Genomic DNA, 6,543 nt, shown 5'->3' with positions numbered 1-6,543 from the left:
TTTAAACTTTATTGCACGATATAAATTTGTACAAATGGCGGACTTAATGCCTTATAATAGAGTAAATAGGTATCTCATAGGTAAGCGTGCTCCACCGTAGACCGCATCATCACTTACCATCAGGTTTGATCGTGGTCAAACGCCTGCCTATCCTCCATAAAAAAAAAGATACATTTGTTTTCCGTATCATTGTATTAGATGTAAATTCACTGGTTTATTGAAAGATCCCTAGAATAGTTCATTGATGAATTTAATAATTTTATTAAAAATAATTGTTTTACTTACAAGAAAATATTTTGCATAAACGTATTATTAAAAAGAGTGATTACTCTTCGTTAAGTTAAAATATGTGATGATAAGAGATTTGCATGATTTTTACGAGTATGAGATAGCTCATTTTTTGCGATTTTCTGTTTGGTCCCATTCCCATACCAAAAGCTGTTTAGTATTATCTACATTTGCAGAGTATGCCTTAACTGTGAAAAAGCATTCTGTATTTATGTTCTAAATGAAAAAAGGTTTAAATAAAATGCGTACATACTAACTTTGCACCCATTTGAATAAAACAAAGTAAGAAAGTGTAATTATAAGTGGCAAAGATATTTGACATTAATTATGACATGGCCACACTTTGTCATTGTAAATGCCATGCAGAATTATCTTGTTCAGGCTATAGAAAAGTAGAAATAATGTATGAAAAAAAATCAGGTTAAAACCTATATACATTACATTACAAAATCTTTTTCTTTTTCTTCCTCGCGTTGTCCCGGCATTTCGCCACGGCTTATGGGAGATTTGGCATCACATTTTTTTTTTTAAATACACTAAAAGTTAAACATAATTACTACGCTACAAACGTAATTATTATACACATTAATTAATTCTTTATTACACAAATAACGTATTATTATTCGCGGTACTAGGTAATAATAGTAGAATATCCACGATACGCTAGCGCTCTTCCCACGCAAGCGGTCACCCAGACTATGGAATTGCCACTTTTTACCCGCTTATTAGTAAAACCGATCCGCGATACAGACAGACATACACTTTGTTATTACTTGTTGGTTAATATTGAGCAATTTGTAGTTACGGATCAATTTTCGGAGAAAAAAGTGTGAGAAAATTTGCATTTGCTTGGGAACTTTGACTAGTAGTGGAGTAGGTACTTAGGTATTTCCTTTGCGCTACGTTATGGGGTTCTAGAAGAACTGGTATTCAGTAGGGAATGCAATAACTGGCCAAACCTCATAACCGGTTTTGATTACCGGTAATCGGTTATAATCGGTTAAAGTTATTTTCGAAAAAAAAATGATAAATTTATAATAACAAACAATCAAGTAATTAAAAAATTACGAAAATAAAGGTACAGTAAGTAAGTAAACACTTTATTGTATGATCTCGTCTGAAAATATCGATATGTAAAAAGTGCCAAAAATATGTATACACGACATTGCCGTTGTAGTACAAAGGCAAACTTATCCCTAAGAGGGATCTCTTACAGTATTAGGGAATGTGAGTATAAGTTTTGGTTTTTTAATAAAACACACAAAATACAGTAAAAGTTAGAATATGACCTTGAACGTAATATGATATTCAATCAAAATATTTCATAAATAAGGGAAGTAAATTTCGTATAATTTCGTTAATAAAGTACACGAATGACAAAAATTATAATCACAGGCGTCACAGGCAAAAAGGCGGGATTTCATAGTATTTAAATAAATAACCGAAACCGTAACTGGTTATTCGAGTTTCCAATAATCGGTTATAAAATTTTGTCAAAATAAACCGATTATTTCGGTTACGGTTATAACCGATTTGCAATCCCATGTATTCAGGGTTCTCAAGAGTCGGCAACGCATAAGTGACTCCCCCGATGTTGCTTATGCCCATGGGCGACGGTTACCGCTTCCCATCAGGCGGCTAGTCTGCTCGTTTGCTATCACATGAAAAAAAGTGGCCTGTATGGCGAGCGGCCTCGCAAGCTTAAATAAATAAATATTATAGGACTTTATTACACAAATTGACTAAGTCCCACAGTAAGCTCAATAAGGTTTGTGTTGAGGGTACTTAGACAACGATATATATAATAAATAAATATTTATAAATACTTAAATACGTAGAAAACACCCATGACTCAGGAACAAATATCCATGCTCATCACACGAATAAATGCCCTTACCAGGATTTGAACCCGGGACCATCAGCTTCGTAGGCAGGGTCACTACCCACTAGGCCAAACCGGTCGTCGAAACAGTTTTGAGTTTTAGGTTCAAACCTAAGATCATACTGATGTTACTTTTAAGGTGCGACCAGACCGCAGCTTAAAAAACGGTCACGATACGGAATCGCAGTGACGCGTCGTATGCGTACCGTTTTTGACGCATGCTCCCCACACCGCTGCTTAAAATACGCTGACGCACCGTAAATTGATCTGCGTAAAAATCGCAAAAAATATTACACTGAGATCTTATGGCAGACACCACACCGGTGACGTAAAAGACGCAACTGTTTTGCGAACAAAAAAGATTCGCGTGAAGTGAAGCACGTCACTGAGCATGCGTCAAAAACGGTACGCATACGACGCGTCACTGCGATTCCGTATCGTGACCGTTTTTTAAGCTGCGGTCTGGTCGCACCTTAAATTTTATAATAAATAGGTAGGAATGTTGCAATTAGACTAACACTTAGCCTATAGGTTCCCTAGTTTAGGTAAGTAATTCTAACAAGACATGGATTTTTGAAGTCTGAATTAAATTATTTTTATTTTATTTATACCAATGCATATCTTGCACCTAAATTATTACAATTAACTCTTAGAAGAAAAACATCGCTTGGAAATCGGCTTATAAAAATAAGTTCACTTCTAACTTCCAACCCATAGAGGAAAAGTTTGAAGTGAATCCAGAGCTCGCGGGTTCAAATCCCGGCTCGTACCAATGAGTTTTTCGGAACGTATGTACGAAATATCACTTGATATTTACCAGTCGCTTTTCGGTAAAGGAAAACATCGTGAGGAAACCGGACTAATCCCAATAAGACCTAGTTTACCCTCTGGGTTGGAAGGTCAAATGGCAGTCGCTTTCGTAAATACTAGTGCCTACGCCAATTCTTGGGATTAGTTGCCAAGCGGACCCCAGGCTCCCATGGGCCGTGCCGGGACAACGCGAGGAAGATGATGGTTGGAAGGTGGAAGGCGGCAGCGCGCATGTAGTATCCCTGGAGTTGCAGGCCTCCATAGGCTACGGTGACCGCTTACCATCAGACGGGTCGTATTTTTGATTGCCATCGTCGTGGTATTAAAAAAGAACGTAATCTAGTTGCAAGCAAATATCACATGATAAAAATTTAATAATTACAAAATACTCAACCACCTAAATAAACTTTGACCCAGTTGCCAGCGCCGTCTCCGCGAAATTACAAATTACAATGTAATCAGATGGAGACTATTTCCCAATTTATTGTGGAGTTACAGAAATAAGGTACTGTTACACATGCTCTAAAATAGCATGCTAAAAAGCGTGCTACTGGGTATACTCAATACGAGCATGCTTATGGGCAGTTTACATTTGCTAGCCATGAGCATGCTAGTTTTAATATTTTACTACTATACTTATATAAGAAAATACTATACATATATACTATATATATATATACTACGATACTAGCATGCTCAATAAGCAAACCTGTTCACACGCCCTAAAAGCACGCCCCCCTCCACCCGCGCTGCAGGTAGCATGACCAAAAATCGCACGACCGTTGATTTTTGAGCAAATTCAAACTGAGCATGCTCATTATTAGCAATGTTTAGACACACATGCTACTAAGTAGCAATTGCTCAATAGTGCTTTCGTGCTAGTAATCAGCATGTGTAACAGTACCTATATGTAATTCGGCAATGTGAACACGAGATTATGAAGAAAATTGGCAAAATCTCTGTGTTTAGGTACCTTACAGTCGGAACGTCCAGCTACCTTCGCCGAGGAAGTTTTGGCCGAAGGGTGTCAAGTTCCGGCGGTCCCGCGGCCGGCTCCCTAAGGGCTCCTCTGCACGATGGCCCAGCGTAGGCCAGTCTAAGGGACGCAGCTATGCGGTGAAATGAGATAGCAATATCACTTGCTCCCTCTAACGCACAAATGCGTCCCTTGGACTGGCCTACGCTGGGCCATCGTGTAGAGGAGCCATAATACTGCGGATCACAGACATAACGTGTTTTACAGTACATATGGTGCAACTTTACCGCACTAGTGCGAAAATTAGCATATTACGTTACTGTGTCGAACATTTAAAGGGCCATATGTACTGCGAATAGGTAATTCGCAACTCGTGTCGATTTAAAACACTCCCTTCGGTCGTGTTTTAATTTATCCCCACTCGTTGCGAATTTCCTATTTTTTGCACTTGTATCGTAATGTACTATTGTAGTTTTAAGTTTTAAGATGAATTTTTTACAACATACGATTTTTTTGTCCTTTGTGATACAGTCAAGATATTTTATTTACAGTCAAGAAAGAAAGCACCACGTGATCACCGATCAGCCATCATAGAAAATGACGTGTCTGACGCCACGGCCCGGGCACGGGCCGGTCTAGCGTGAGTCATCGTTTAGAAGTCCTGTATTTATAATCCCTATTGTATGACTGCGTTAACACTTTAATAGTATCCTAACATCATATTTAGATACGGTTATAGAATGTTGACGGGTTTAAACCGACCAATTTAACAAACCAACAATTGTCATTTCGTAACGTAGTGTGAACAATTTTCGCTATATTAAACAACCTTGTTACGTTTCGTTGATTATTATATTGCACGCATGTGTACACTAAGTTCAGATCTCCGAAATGTTATGATAATATTAAGGTCAATTGATAAAGTTTATAAGATAACTTTAAAAATGGCTGTGACCACAGGCTGGGACATACGGACAGACGTACGGGTCATGACGAAACTTATAAGAGTTCCGTTTTTGCCATTTTGACTACGGAACCCTAAAAAGGGGTTTAAACCCTAAAGCTTTACATTTCTTTGGTATCCTCGTATACGAAATTAAAAGTACCTAGAGTGTTTGAGTTAGGTGAAAGGCACCACCAATCTATGACTATTTTCGCTCTTACTTCGTTCAAACGTCCGACTAACTCAACTGAAATGGGTGGCTTTCATCGCTTGGTTAACAATCTCCTACTAGTGGCACTGCGAGCTGTAGACCTCGCAAACCCCCAAGACTCCGCCATTTTGAAAAATGCGACCTGTAGACGAGGACATCTGAAAGAATTTTTGCCCTATCTGAAAGGGAGACCTTGTTTTAAGGGGAGCACGCCATATATCTATCTATATGTCCCAAAAAAATCTGAAACCACGAACGTATTGCACTTCATCAAATGGGTCTTTAACAATAACTTGAATGTTTCTAATGGCTCCTCTACACGATGGCCCAGCGCAGGCCAGTCCAAGAGAGGCATTTATGCGTTAAGTGATATTGCTATCTCATTCCACCGCATAGCTGCGTCCCTTAGACTGGCTTACGCCGGGCCATCGTGTAGACTTTTTTGGATAAATTGAATACTTTTGGAAAAAAATGTTTCTAAATGCCGAAATAATGTTTAGCCCTCTATAACTTTCGCAGCAAAGTTCAAATAAATTATGAAAAAATATCCGGAGATTAGCCGTAGGATAAAGTATTAAAAAATACTTTTGAACATGATCGGTTGGGCCATTTTTGAGTTTTCTTTGAAAAACCTTCAATAAAAGATCGTAAATACGCACTTTTCCATGTTGAACATGAATAGGTACACCAATGTCCATCTGCCAGGGGTCATTCTGTCGCAACATTCGGGGAAGATCGCATCCTCGGCGGTGATCGCACGCAATCGACTTGTGACGTCATAATTGTAATTGTAACAAATAGAGAAAGACGTGTGAGACTACTTGATACTTTGTTATTTTTTGGAGGTTTGTGTTATAAATATAGTGTGATTTTGTTACGTGTGACCATAGTGACCATACTCTGAGGGATAAACGTGTAGGTAATAATGCTTTTACTTGTAGAAAACTCCTAATGCACCAGGGATGAGAATCGCTTGCGTATGCTGGCAAAAAAACAATCCATACGCGCCCCGCAAACATCCCAGATGCCCTACAGAAGCGGGGCTGCCCCACCAATACCCTAACTGCGTTATTGTATTGGACCCGGCTCCATAGGCTCTCTGCATATTATACCTCCATATGAGTATAAAGATGTACAAAAGGCTCTAAACAATGTGACTTTAACTTATTTTCGAGCGAACTTACTTAATACTCGTATGATAGCGTTACTAAAACGATACTTCTATTGCCCAGTGATTTTTGTATCTGTACTAGTGATTAAATAAGTACCTAATATTTTATTTCCTGTTTTAATTTTATTTCATTTTACAATTTGTACAGTGTTATGTACAACTAAGACCTACAATGAATTAACAAAATACCAACGTACAAGAAATGAATAACAAACTGTAATACATATTTTTATTTATTTCATTTGCCTATACATATAGGATC

This window comes from Cydia pomonella, chromosome 26 (genome assembly GCF_033807575.1).
Source record: "Cydia pomonella isolate Wapato2018A chromosome 26, ilCydPomo1, whole genome shotgun sequence".
In the NCBI taxonomy this organism is placed as follows: domain Eukaryota; kingdom Metazoa; phylum Arthropoda; class Insecta; order Lepidoptera; family Tortricidae; genus Cydia; species Cydia pomonella.
Note: the sequence above shows the minus strand (reverse complement) of the source record.